Raw genomic sequence first — 14,991 nt, 5'->3', positions numbered from 1 at the left:
GACCCCAGAAGTGCTTCGTCGCCTTTTGGGAACCCACTCCAACGGGACTGTGGCCAACAATCCCCGCGATGGTCATCATCGCTACCCCGACCCTGTAGTTCCTCAACCCCCTCCGGCTAACCCCGACGGTGAAGCCAATGGACAAGCCTCGGCGTCCACAAGGCACGCCCGCTTGGATATGAACGAGGTAGACTAATCTACTCGAGTAGTACCGAGCCTTAGTACGGCCACGCCCTGTAATTGTGTGATCTGGTGTCGCCATGAATGAATGTTGTTTGGTTGAGCGCCCCGATTTTTAATTATAACCATGCTTGAGTACGTCGGTGAACGGTTGCATTTTACTTCGAGCGTAGCTACCAAAAACCAACCCCGGCCACACAAAGTTTGTGCTATGAGTAAGCTTTTTGATTCCAACTAACAGGGAAGATTTTTTCGAAAAACAACCCTTATCAAATCTCGAGGACGAGATTTTTCTTAAGGGGGGTAGTGTTGTGACACCCCAAAATTTTGACCTTGTTTTATTAATTAAAATTTTGCCAGGAATTAAAAACTTTTATTTTCTGGGCTCCCTTTTGATTTTTGAACCATTTTCTCCCTTGTTATTATGGAGTTTCCCCCTAAGTGAATTTTTTTCAAATATGTTATTGGACTTGTTTAACCTCTCAAGAAAAACTTTTCTTTTATCAGTAGAGCTAATTACATAATTAATTTGCTTAATCTTTATTTTCCTGAAAAATGGAATTTTTCCATGGTTTTATGGCCATATTTGAACTACAACCAATTGATAAATTCATTCAAGATTTCAACCAAAAATTTGGAAATGTCAGGTGATGTTTTTAAATCACTTTTGTGCAAAAACATCTTTATTTCATGAAATATTTTGAGCTCTACACCAAATTTTCTTCCCTGGTCTAGTGGGCAATTTTGCACTACAACCCACTTAAATATTTCATTCTAGCTTCCACCAAAATTATGGTATGATAGTAGTAGCATATGATTCAACTTTATGCAAAAACCCAGTGATGTCCTTTGAAAATTTTGAGTGAACCAACCTCTTTTGCATTCTGGTCCAACTTGATGGTTTGTACAGCAACCATATTTTTGCTTGCTCTTTTTCCCTTGATTCTTTCTCCTTCTCATAGACCACCCTACAAAACCCCTAAGTCCAGGAGCATGCAACCATTGGAATAATTTTGGTTCATGAGATGATACCATTTACTTCCTGTCCAGAATTGAAGTTTTGAAAAACTTGCGCTAACAAGTTTGTGCTTTTTACAAACTAACCTCACCACCCTCTTGTGCATCCAAAGAGACCTCAATCTGGAAGAGTTGGCCACACCAAGAAATGCCTAGGTGCCTGTGGCATTTTGTTCAAACACACTGAGAGCATGGACAAATTGGCATTAGTTTTTATTTGCATTATAAACTTGAACACCTGACCTAACACCATGTCCATTTACCTTCTTGCTAACTCTAACCTAGCCCTATTTCTTGCCAGCCTCACCCGCGACCTCTAGCATGCACTGGCAATTCGTCGAACACATCCCGGGCGTGCTCTGGGCGTGCCTAGAGCGTGCGTTTTGCACGCACGTGCACCCGAGCCGCCGTGTCGCGCCCACTTCGCGCCACCAACCCCTGCTCGCCCGCAGAGCCGCCCCCGACCTCATCCACTCGCAGGAAACGCCCAAGCTCTTCCCTGGAGCCACACAGGGCCGCCGTCAGGTCGGCCACGGCGGCTAGCGGCCGGCCACAGTGGCTCCTGCCCCGGTCGGCGCCGCCCGAGCCACCCCGGCTCACCACCTGCCCCTAGAAGCCGCGCAAGCTTATCCCCTCGCTCGTCAGCAAGCTCTCGTCGCCCTGACCACTACAGAGAGGCAGTTCGCCGGCGACCTTATCCTCGACCGCGGAACCGCCATGGATGCACTATAAATAGTACCCCCAAGCTCGTCCAGGCCTCACGCAGCCTCTCTCACTCCCTCACCGACCCACCCGTAGCAGTAGTAAGACCAGGGGGTCGTCTTCTTCCTCTCCGGCAACTCCTGCCGCCACCACTGCCCCGGCCACTCCGGCGCCACCAGGGCCTCCCCCTCTCCACTCTCTTCACCAGGAGCTTCCTCTCCCTCTCGTGAGTCCAACCCCCTACTCAATTTTGCTCGGGACTCGCTGCAGGCGAAAACTCACTTTGCCCGACGGCCACCACCCGCTGCGGAGCTCGCCGCCGGCAGCTCCGACCACCCCAGGGACTGTGACGACCACCGGAGGGACCGCCTCGATCCCCTGAGCCCGCGGGTGGCCTCCATTTCTCGAGAGGTGCCGCCGTTCGCCGGCGAGCGTCGCCGGAGCCCCGCCTCCAGCTCGGTCAAAGGAAGAAGAGGGAAAGGGGCCTGGTCAAACCTGACTAGTGGGCCCCCTGGACCCACTGTCAGTGACCCCCGCACCGGTCCACGTGTTTAAGTGAAAACATAAACCACCCCAGTACGTTTCCTCCGCTCCGAAAACGTATTCCTATCTGAAGCGTTTTCTTTTATATCTTTATTTAAAAACAGATTTTGACCAAATCTTTGACTGGCTATAACTTTTTAAATATAACTCCAAATGAATTGATTCTTTTTCCTACATCTCTCAAATGCTGTCTAGTTTATTTTAAGATTTATTTGAAAAAAAATTCAAAGAAATTTTTTCTGCTGTTTTGAAATTGTGTGTTAATTCCAATATTTTCAAAATAGGATTTTTGGAAGAGAAGAAAACTTTCAAAAAGTTTTGGAGAGCACCCCCACCTCTCCACAACTTGAAGGCAAGCATTCTGAACCCTGGCGTAATATTTTGGGGACTGTTTGATGCGGTTAAATACCACCTCGACATGGAGCATTAATTATTTTTATAACGACATGATCATACGCATTGAGTGCATAATGAAAATACATGCTGTTGGAAATGGATATGCTTATGATAGCAATCACCCCCATATGCCTCTCATGCCTACCGGGAAGGATCCGGGGAAGCCTCTGTCTTGAGTAGACCCGAGCTTATCCCTAGTCCAGACGGTTATGACCGGTAGGGCATGGGAAGGTATGATGAGTGGTGGTGGTGTCTGATGGATGTGAAATATTATTCTTGAGCTAATCATGCAGGAAATACTTAAGCCTCCTGAGTCGACCGTAGATCGAGTCTTGTTCCGGTAACCCCCATACTTGTTTCGTGTTGCCACTTGTCCCTGCCGTAGGTAGGGTACGGTTCAGTAAGTTGTCAACCCCTGTCTTAGCACACACCGTACAGAGAGGCCATGGTGGAAGATACCGGTTGTAGCCGGTAGGCATGCCACCTGGTTCGGGGGCATGGGTGTTTCCGGTTGGGACCGAGAGGGGGGCACCCCTTAGAGCGCGCGATAGAAATTTGATCCCATGCTACGCGAGGTTGTAGCCTCCCCACTTAGAGTTTTGCTTAACAGGTGTCATGGGTGATTCCAGACCCGAGTAAAGTTAAGCTGGTGTGTGCAAGTCAGGCGTGTTTTCGACTAAAAGACCGTAGACGGAATTAGTTCCGATGGACTAAAGAAATCCGTTCCTCGTGGGTAAAGAGTACACCCTCTGCAGAGGTATTAAACCTATTCGAATAGCCGTGTCCATGGTTAAGGACTACAGTCTGGGATGGGTCAAGTGTCGGTCTTAGTGTCGATCTTCGGAGGTGAAACTGTTAAACCAGAACATATGGATTTTTACTTGTGATATATGATTGTTATGATTTTTATTGTTGTGGACTAACCAAGTATATTGTTTGAAGTAATGAATATCCCTGGGACGGTTCTACCTCCCAGATATTCATGGTGATTATTTATTTAATTTATAAGCCCTTTATGTGGTGTCGCTCAGACGCCCGACTGTGGCATGCTTGTTATTTTATTCACTTTCTAAGCCCTTTATGTGGTGTCGCTCAGACGCCCGACTGTGGCATGCTTGTTATTTATTTACTTTATAAGCCCTTTATGTGGTGTCGCTCAGACGCCCGACTGTGGCATGCTCGTTATTTTATTCACTTTATAAGCCCTTTATGTGGTGTTGCTGAGACGCCCGACTGAGGCGTGCTCACTTTTACTATCCTTTCGAGACATCGCATCAGACATCCGATCGGTGCACTTTATTACTATTCTATTATTGCCTATACATCTTGCATATAAATAACCTACTTGCATACATCAGGGATTCCATTTTCATGACCGACGTCGTGATTGTAGAGTGTTTTCAGAGCATGGTTATCGGTTGCTATATTATACCCGTGTTCATAATGTTTGCGAGTACATTCAAAATTACTCACTGGCTTGTCCCTGGCTATTGTCTTGGCCAGATTGCTTGCCTGGAGAGGAGCGTTGTGATGACAGTCTCAGAACCTAAGCAACGGTGATAGCAGCCTCGCGAAGATAGGAGTTAACCTGGTCAGCTATTCCTGTGGGAAATGGAGTCCCATAGACCATGGTGAACCACAAACCGCTTCCGCCATCAACCCCTAGAAACCTTTTGTTGTACTCACAGGCCAGAGTGGTCTTGTACTACATATTATGTACTTTTGCTTGGAATTTCTATATCAAGTTGGTGCCTCATCAGCTAACAGTAATCCTGGGGCTGGTGAGCACAAGGTCCATTCTCTAGAAATTATATCCCGAAAATCCGGTCCTGACAGTCATGTCGGTGACGATAGAGATCATGACGGTACTTTGGAGATGGAGATCAAAGGCACAAGATGATGATGGCCATATCATGTCACATATTTTGATTGCATATGATGTTTATCTTTTATGCATCTTATTTTGCTTTGATTGACGGTAGCATTATAAGATGATCTCTCACTAAATTTCAAGATAAAAGTGTTCTCCTGAGTATGCACCGTTGCCAAAGTTCGTCGTGCCCAGACACCACATGATGATCGGGTGTGATAAGCTCTACGTCCATCTACAACGGGTGCAAGACAGTTTTGCACACACGGAATACTCAGGTTAAACTTGACGAGCCTAGCATATGCAGATATGGCCTCGGGACACTGAGACCGAAAGGTCGAGCGTGAATCATATAGTAGATATGATCAACATAGTGATGTTCACCATTGAAAGCTACTCCATTTCATGTGATGATCGGTTATGGTTTAGTTGATTTGGATCACGTGGTTACTTAGAGGATTAGAGAGATGTCTATCTAAGTGGGAGTTCTTAAGTAATATGATTAATTGAACTTAAATTTATCATGAACTTAGTCCTGATAGTATTAGCATATCTATGTTGTAGATCAATAGCTCGCGTTGTTGCTTCCCTATGTTTGTTTTGATATGTTCCTAGAGAAAAACTATGTTGAAAGATGTTAGTAGCAATGATGCGGATTGGATCCGTGATCTGAGGTTTATCCTCATTGCTGCACAGAAAAATTATGTCCTTGATGCACCAATAGGTGACAGACCTATTGCAGGAGCAAATTCAGACGTTATGAACGTTTGGCTAGCTCTATATGATGACTACTTGATAGTTTAGTGCACCATGCTTAACGGCTTAGAATTGGGACTTCAAAGACGTTTTGAACGTCATGGACCATATGAGATGTTCCAGGAGTTGAAGTTAATATTTCAAGCAAATATCCAAGTTGAGAGATATGAAGTCTCCAACAAGTTCTATAGCTAAAAGATGGAGGAGAATCCCTCAACTAGTGAGCATGTGCTCAGATTGTCTGGGTACTACAGTCGCTTGAATCAAGTGGGAGTTAATCTTCCAGATAAGATAGTGATTGACAGAATTCTCTAGTCACCATCACCAAGTTAGTAGAACTTCGTGATGAACTATAGTATTCAAGGGATGACGAAAACGAATCCCGCGCTTTTCATGATGATGAAATCGATGAAGGTAGAAATCAAGAAAGCGCATCAAGTGTTGATGGTTGACAAGATCACTAGTTTCAAGAAAAGGGCAAAGGGAAAAAGGGGAACTTCAAGAAAAACAACAAGAAAGTTGCTGATCAAGTGAAGAAGCCCAAGTCTGGTCCTAAGGCTCAGACTAAGTGCTTCTACTGCAAAGGGACTGGTCACTGGAAGCGGAACTACCCCAAGTGATTGGCGGATAAGAAGGATGGCAAAGTGAACATAAGTATATTTGATATACATGTTATTGATGTGTACTTTACTAGTGTTTATAGCAACCCCTCAGTATTTGATACTAGTTCAGTTGCTAAGAGTAGTAACTCGAAACGGGAGTTGCAGAATGAACAGAGACTAGTTAAGGGTGAAGTGACGATGTGTGTTGGAAGTGGTTTCAAGATTGATATGATCATCATCGCACACTCCCTATACTTTCGGGATTAGTGTTGAACCTAAATAAGTGTTATTTGGTGTTTGCGTTCAGCATAAATTGTTGCAATATGGTTATTCATTTAAGTAAGAGAATAAATTGTTGTTCTGTTTACATGAATAAAACCTTATATGGTTACACACCCAATGAAAATGGTTCGTTGGATCTCGATCGTAGTGATACACATATTCATGATATTAAAGCCAAAAGATGCAAAGTTAATAATGATAGTGCAACTTATTTGTGGCACTGCCGTTTAGGTCATATTGGTGTAAAGCGCATGAAGAAACTCCATGCTGATGGGCTTTTGGAATCACTTGATTATGAATCAGTTGATGCTTGCGAACCATGCCTCATGGGCAAGATGACTAAGACTCCGTTCTCCGGAACAATGGAGCGAGCGACAGATTTGTTTTAAATCATACATACTGATGTATGTGGTCCGATGAATATTAAGGCTCGTGGAAGGTATCATTATTTTTCTTCACAGATGATTTGAGCAGATATGGGTATATCTACTTAATGAAACACAAGTCTGAAACAGTTGAAAAATTCAAAGAATTTCAGAGTGAAGTGGAGAATCATTGTAACAAAAATGAAAGTTTTTACGATATGATCGCAGAATTAAAATATTTGAGTTACGAGTTTGGCCTTCAGTTAAAAACAATGTGAAATAGTTTCACTACTCACGCCACCTAGAACACCACAGCATAATGGTGTGTCCGAACGTCATAACTGTACTTTATTAGATATGGTGCGATCTATGATGTCTCTTACCGATCTACCACTATCGTTTTGGGGTTATGCATTAGAGACAGCTGCATTCACGTTAAATAGGGCACCATCTAAGTCCGTTGAGACGACACAATCTGAACTGTGGTTTGGCAAGAAACCAAAGTTGTCATTTCTTAAAGTTTGGGGTTGTGATGCTTATATGAAAAAGTTTCATCCTAATAAGCTCAAACCCAAATCGAAGAAATATGTCTTCATAGGATACCCAAAGGAGACTGTTGGGTACACCTTCTATCACAAATCCGAAGGCAAGACTTTTGTTGCTAAATTCGGAGTTTTTCTAGAGAAGGAGTTTCTCTCGAAAGAAGTGAGTGGGAGGAAAGTATAACTTGATGAGGTAACTGTACCTGCTCCCTTATTGGAAAGTAGTTCATAACAGAAGTCTGTTCCTGTGACTACTACACCAATTAGTGAGGAAGCTAATGATGATGATCATGTAACTTCAGATCAAGTTACTACCGAATCTCATAGGTAAACCAGAGTGAGATCCGCACCAGAGTGGTACGGTAATCCTGTTCTGGAAGTCATGTTACTAGACCATGATGAACTTGCGAACTATGAGGAAGCGACGATGAGCCCAAATTCCGCGAAATGGTTTGAGGCCATGAAATCTGAGATATGATCCATGTATGAGAACAAAGTATGGACTTTGATGGATTTGCCCGATGATCGGCAAGCCATAGAAAATAAATGGATCTTCAAGAGGAATACGGATGCTGATAGTAGTGTTACTGTCTACAAAGCTAGAATTGTCGCAAAAGGTTTTCGACAAGTTCAAGGTGTTGACTACGATGAGATTTTCTCACTCGTATCTATGCTTAAGTCTGTCCGAATCATGTTAGCAATTGCCGCATTTTATGAAATCTGGCAGATGGATAAACAAAACTGCATTCCTTAATGGATTTACTAAAGAAGAGTTGTATACGATGCAACTAGAAGGTTTTGTCGATCCTAAAGGTGTTAACTAAATATGCAAGCTCCAGCGATTCATCTATGGACTAGTGCAAGAATCTCGGAGTTGGAATATACGCTTTGATAAGTTGATCAAAGCATATAGTTTTATACAGACTTGCGGTGAAGCCTGTATTTACAAGAAAGTGAGTGGGAGTACTACAGCATTTCTGATAAGTATATGTGAACGACATATTGTTGATCGGAAATAATGTATAATTTTCTGGAAAGCATAAAGGAATATTTGAAAGGAGTTTTTCAAAGAAAGACCTCGGTAAAGCTGCTTACATATTGAGCATCAAGATCTATAGAGATAGATCAAGACGCTTGATAAGTTTTTTCAATGAGTACATACCTTGACAAGATTTTGAAGTAGTTCAAAATGGAAGAGTCAAAGAAAGAGTTCTTGCCTGTGTTGCATGGTGTGAAATTGAGTAAGACTCAAAGCCCGACCACGACAGAAGATAGAAAGAGAATGAAAGTCATTCCCTATGCCTCCGCCATAGATTCTATAAAGTATGCCATGCTATGTACCAGATCTGTTGTATACCCTACACTGTGTTAAGCGAGGGAATACAATAGTGATCTAGGAAGTAGATCACTAGACAGCGGTCAAAATTATCCTTAGTGGAATAAGGATATGTTTCTCGATTATGGAGGTGACAAAAGGTTCGTCATAAAGGGTTACGTTGATGCAAACTATGACACTGATCCAGATGATTCTAAGTCTCAATCTGGATGCATATTGAAAGTGGGAGCAATTAGCTAGAGTAGCTCTGTGCAGAGCATTGTTGACATAGAAATTTGCAAAATACATACGGATCGGAATATGGCAGACCGTTGACTAAACTTCTCTCACAGGCAAAACATAATCACACCTTAGTACTCTTTGGGTGTTAATCACATAGCGATGTGAACTAGATTATTGACTCTAGTAAACCCTTTGAATGTTGGTCACATAATGATGTGAACTATTGGTGTTAAATCACATAGCAATGTGAACTAGATTATTGACTCTAGTGCAAGTGGGAGACTGAAGGAAATATGCCCTAGAGGCAATAATAAAGTTATTATTTATTTCCTTATTTCATGATAAATGTTTATTATTCATGCTAGAATTGTATTAACCGGAAACATAATACATGTGTGAATACATAGACAAACAGAGTGTCACTAGTATGCCTCTACTAGACTAGCTCATTAATCAAAGATGGTTATGTTTCCTAACCATAGACAAAGAGTTGTTATTTGATTAACGGGATCACATCATTAGGAGAATGATGTGATTGACATGACCCATTCCATTAGCTTAGCACCCAATCATTTAGTATGTTGCTATTGCTTTCTTCATGACTTATACATGTTCCTATGACTATGAGATTATGCAACTCCCGTTTGTCGGAGGAACACTTTGTGTGCTACCAAACGTCAGAACGTAACTGGGTTATTATAAAGGAGCTCTACAGGTGTCTCCAAAGGTACATGTTGGGTTGGCGTATTTCGAGATTAGGATTTTGTCACTCCGATTGTTGGAGAGGTATCTCTGGGCCCTCTCGGTAATGCACATCACATAAGCCTTGCAAGCATTGCAACTAATGAGTTAGTTGTGAGATGATGTATTACGGAACGAGTAAAGAGACTTGCCGATAATGAGATTGAACTAGGTATTGAGATACCGACGATCGAATCTCGGGCAAGTAACATACCGATGACAAAGGGAACAACGTATGTTGTTATGCGGTCTGACCAATAAAGATCTTCGTAGAATTTGTAGGAGCCAATATGAGCATCTAGGTTCCGCTATTGGTTATTGACCGGAGACATGTCTCGGTCATGTCTACATTGTTCTCAAACCCGTAGGGTCCGCAGGCTTAAGGTTTCGATGACAGTTATATTATGAGTTTATGAGTTTTGTTGTACAGAAGGAGTTCGGAGTCCTGGATGAGATCGGGGACATGACGAGGAGTCTCGAAATGGTCGAGATGTAAAGATCGATATATTGGACGACTATATTCGGACATCGGAAAGGTTCCGAGTGGTTCGGGTATTTTTTGGAGTACCGGGGAGTTACGGGAATACATGAGAAGAAGTATATGGGCCTTATTGGGCTTTAGGGGAGAGGGAGAGGCAGGCCGCGCGCCCCCCAAGGCCTAGTCCGAATTGGACTAGGGGGAGGGGCTGCGCCCCCTCCTTCCTTCTCTTCCCTCTTCCCCTTCCTTGTCTCCTACTCCTACTACTTGGAAGGACTCCTAGTTGGACTAGGAAAGGGGGAATCCTACTCCCGGTGGGAGTAGGACTCCCCTAGGGCACGCCATAGAGAGGGTCGGCCCTCCCCTCCTCCACTCCTTTATATACGGGGGCAGGGGGCACCCCATAGACACACAATTTGATCTTCGTGATCGTTCCTTAGCCATGTGCGGTGCCCCCCTCCACCATATTCCATCTCGGTCATATTGTAGCGGTGCTTAGGCAAAGCCCTGCGATGGTTGAACATCAAGATCGTCACCACGCCGTCGTGCTGACGGAACTCCTCCCCGAAGCTTTGCTGGATCGGAGCCCGGGGAGCGTCATTGAGCTGAACGTGTGCCAAGAACTCGGAGGTGCCGGAGTAACGGTGCTTGGATCGGTTGGACCGGGAAGACGTACGACTACTTCCTCTATGTTGCGTCAACGCTTCCGCTTCGGTCTACGAGGGTACGTAGACAACACTCTCCCCTCTCGTTGCTATGCATCACCATGATCTTGCGTGTGCGTAGGAAATTTTTTGAAATTACTACGTTCCCCAACAATACCTGGCCGGACTCGGTTCGGTCACCGGAGACGTCATCACGGTCTCCTTCTTGCACTGGCATTGGGTCACCGAAGCCGTCCTCACGGTCTCCTTCTTGCACCGGCATTAGGTCACCGGAGCCATCATAATCATAGCCAGCTGCTTCCAGACCATCGGTGTCGTTGAGAAACAATGAGCAGACGGCATCACTTCCTCGTGCGATTATGTCCCCCAACAACTCTACTTGTACTTCGTCTCGGGCGGTGTCCATAGTTTCTACAAATATTTACAACACGGCAATTATTATTCAAACATGACAGATGGATATATTAGTGGCAAACGTAGAACTAATATTAATTAGTGGCCTCGACGCTGCTTCTCTAGGGTTTGGGGTGGCCTCGACGCTGCTTCACTAGGGTTTGGGGTGGCCTCGACAACGCTTCAAGGATAAAAAAAGAAGAGGAAGAAGAAAAAAAAGAGAAAGAATAGAGGAGTAAGAACTCCTCTATTCTTTCTTCTCCTTCCTCTTTTTTTTATCGGGAACGAGGGTCGTCGAGGGTCACCGAGCGGTAGAGGAAACCCTAAATAGCAAGTATCATGGGTGTGAGATACATGTGGCCGTCGGTGTCGGACACTACATCCACGTTCCACAAATGACGTGGGCGTCGAAGCCCGCGTCACTTGTGGGACGTGGATGTACTATCCGACACCGACGGCCACATGTATCTCACATCGACGATACTTGCTATTTAGGGTTTCCTCTACCGCTCGGCGACCCTGACCCTCGACGACCCTCGTTTCCGATAAAAAAAGAGGAAGAAGAAGAAAAAAAGTGGAGAAGAAATCTTTCTTCTCCACTTTTTTTCTTCTTCTTCCTCTTTTTTTATCGGAAACGAGGGTCGTCGAGGGTCGCCGAACGGTAGAGGAAACCCTAAATAGCAAGTATCGTGGGTGTGAGATACATGTGGCCGTCGGTGTCGGACACTACATCCACGTCCCACAAGTGATGTGGGCGTCGAAGCCCGCGTCACTTGTGGGACGTGGATGTACTGTCCGACACCGACGGCCACATGTATCTCACACCGACGATACTTGCTATATAGGGTTTCCTCTACCGCTCGGCGACCCTCGTTCCCGATAAAAAAAGAGGAAGAAGAAGAAAAAAAAGAGGAGAAGAAAGAATAGAGGAGAAGAACTCCTTTATTCTTTCTTCTCCTCTTTTTTCTCTTTTCCCTCTTCTTTTTTTACCCTCTTCTTCCTCTCATGTTCGGCGACCCTCGACGACCCTCGTTCCTCATAAAAAAAGAGGAAGAAGAAGGAAAAAAAGAGGAGAAGAAAGAATAAAGGAGAAGATCTCCTCTATTCTTTCTTCTCCTCTTTTTTTCTTCTTCCTCTTCTTTTGTCATCCTTTTCTTCCTCTCATGTTCGACGACCCCCTCTCGACCGTCGACCCCCTCTCGACCCTCATATATAAAACATTTTCTTCCTTCTTCTTCCTTCTATTCCTTCTTCCTAAATATATAATTTTTTTTTAAAATGAAACTAACCTAAAATGTACTAAATCAGAGAACATATATAGATAAAAAAATTCTAATTAAAAATCTAACTTTTGCATATATGTATTTTTAAAATATCATTACAATTGAAAAAATACATACATACATACAAAAAACATGTGAAAAATACATGCATACATATATGAACATACATCAAAAAATACATATATCTAAAAAATACATACATACATATATATATGAAAATCTAAAAACATGTAAAAAATAGCATGTATAATAAAAAAATTGCACGGCGGCGGCGGGGGCGGCAGACGTGCGGTGCTCATAGAGGCAGGGGACGGCGGCACGGCGACGGCGACGGGGCAGGGGCGGCGCGCGTCGGGGCAGGGGACGGCGGCGCGTGGCGACGGTGTCGGGCGAGGGCGAGGGCGACAGCGTCGGGTGAGGGCGCGGGCGACGGCGACTCGGGGCGCGGGCGACGGCGACGGCGGGGGCAGCGGGCGGTGTTGGGGCAGCCTGGCGGCGTTGATGTGCTCGGCGTCATCGGGGGCAACTGCGAGGGAAATGTGAAAATTTCCTAAGTGCTGGCTTATATACCAAAGGCGTTGGTCACGGTTCGTGGCACAAACCGTGACCAATGCCCCCCTTTAGTCCCGGCGCGGGCGACGGCGACTCGGGGTGCGGGCGACGGCGACTCGGGGTGCGGGCGACGGCGACGGCGGGGGCAGCGGGCGACGTTGGGGCAGCCTGGCGGTGTTGATGTGCTCGGCGTCGTCGGGGGCAACTGCGAGGGAAATGTGAAAATTTCCTAAGTGATGGCTTATATACCAAAGGCATTGGTCACGGTTCGTGGCACAAACCGTGACCAATGCCCCCCTTTAGTCCCAGCGGCCTTTGGTCCCGGTTGGTGGCACCAACCGGGACCAAAGGCCTCTTTTCAGCACCCCAAAGGGCGGGAATCGGTGGCCTTTGGTCCCGGTTGGTGGCACCAACCGGGACTAAAGGGGGGCATTGGTCACGGTTTGTGCCACGAACCGTGACCAATGCCCCCTTTAGTCCCGGTTGCTGGCACCAACCGGGACCAAAGGCCTTATGCTAGAACTGGCGCAGTGCGGTGGGATGTTTAGTCCCACCTCGCTAGCCGAGAGGGGCTTGGAGTGGTTTATAAGCTCTGCCGAGCCGACCACTTTGAGCTCCTCTCTACTGCAGGCTTACAGGCCTAAATCCACTGTCTGTGCCTATGGGCCTACTAGGTCTCCTGCGGGCCTGAATCCTGGCCCATGGTAGGGTTTCTAGTCGTATTCGGGCCGTGGGAGCTCAGTAGGAGGCATTTTTTTGTTTTTTTGTTTTCTTTACTTATTGTTGCTATTTTTAAAAAAAATTTCCCAGTTTTTTTGTTTTGTTTTCTGCATTATTTATTTTCTTTTGTTTTTTGCTTTATTTTTTAATTCCTTTTTGCTTTTAGTTTTTAGAAAAATTATAAACTTTCTGTTAGTGCCATTAGTTTTCAAATTTGAAAACACTTTTTTTGTTTTTTTTTGTTTTCTCTACTTATTGTTGCTATTTTTAATTTTTTCCATTTTTTTTGTTTTGTTTTCTGCATTATTTATTTTCTTTTGTTTTTTGCTTTATTTTTTAATTCTTTTTGCTTTTAGTTTTAGAAAAATTATGAACTTTCTGTTAGTGCCATTAGTTTTCAAATTTGAAAACACTTTTTTAGTTTTTTAGTTTTCTTTGTTGCTTTATTTATTTTATTTTGTTTCTACTTACAACAAAATACTTATTATTGCTATTTTTTCCAGTTTTTTTGTTTTGTTTTCTGCATTATTTATTTTGTTTTGTTTTTTGCTTTATTTTTTAGTTCTTTTTGCTTTTAGTTTTAGAAAAATTATAAACTTTCTGTTAGTGCCATTAGTTTTCAAATTTGAAAACACTTTCTTTAGTTTTTTGTTTTCTTTGTTGCTTAATTTATTTTATTTTTTTTTCTATTTACAAAAAAATACTTATTGTTGCTATTTTTTTGTTTTCCAGATTTTTTGTTTTGTTTTCTAGATTATTTATTTTCTTTTGTTTTTTGCTTTATTTTTTATTTCTTTTTGCTTTTAGGTCAGCAAAATTATAAACTTTCTGTTAGTGCCATTAGTTTTAAAAAAATTATATACTTTTTGTTAGTGCCATTAGTTTCCAAATTTGAATAGTTAAAATTTGAATTCTTTGAAATTTGTGTGAATCACAAGTTTGTGATTAACTTTACTAAAAAATGAACATAGATGCACCTATAGAGAAAATTCGACCTAAATTCATAGTTTTCAAATGAACTCTGAAAAAGTTGGCATAGCATACTCGTGTATTACAAAGTTGGCATGGTATCATCATAATAGTTGCGGGAGAAAGTCTTCACTTTTTCTTCGCTTGTATCATTTGCTTATTGCGCCGTAACCATGGATAATCTTCATCGTTTATCAGGATGCTTGGGTCAGCCTTGACATTGAAGGGAGGAATTTCATGAAACTTTTCATAATCTTCAGACATGTCTGTCTTGCCGTCCACTCCCAGGATGTCCCTTTTTCCTGAAAGAACTATGTGGCGCTTTGGCTCATCGTATGATGTATTCGCTTCCTTATCTTTTCTTTTTCTCGGTTTGG

The sequence above is a fragment of the Triticum aestivum genome, chromosome 1A (genome assembly GCF_018294505.1).
Source record: "Triticum aestivum cultivar Chinese Spring chromosome 1A, IWGSC CS RefSeq v2.1, whole genome shotgun sequence".
Taxonomy (NCBI): domain Eukaryota; kingdom Viridiplantae; phylum Streptophyta; class Magnoliopsida; order Poales; family Poaceae; genus Triticum; species Triticum aestivum.
Note: the sequence above shows the minus strand (reverse complement) of the source record.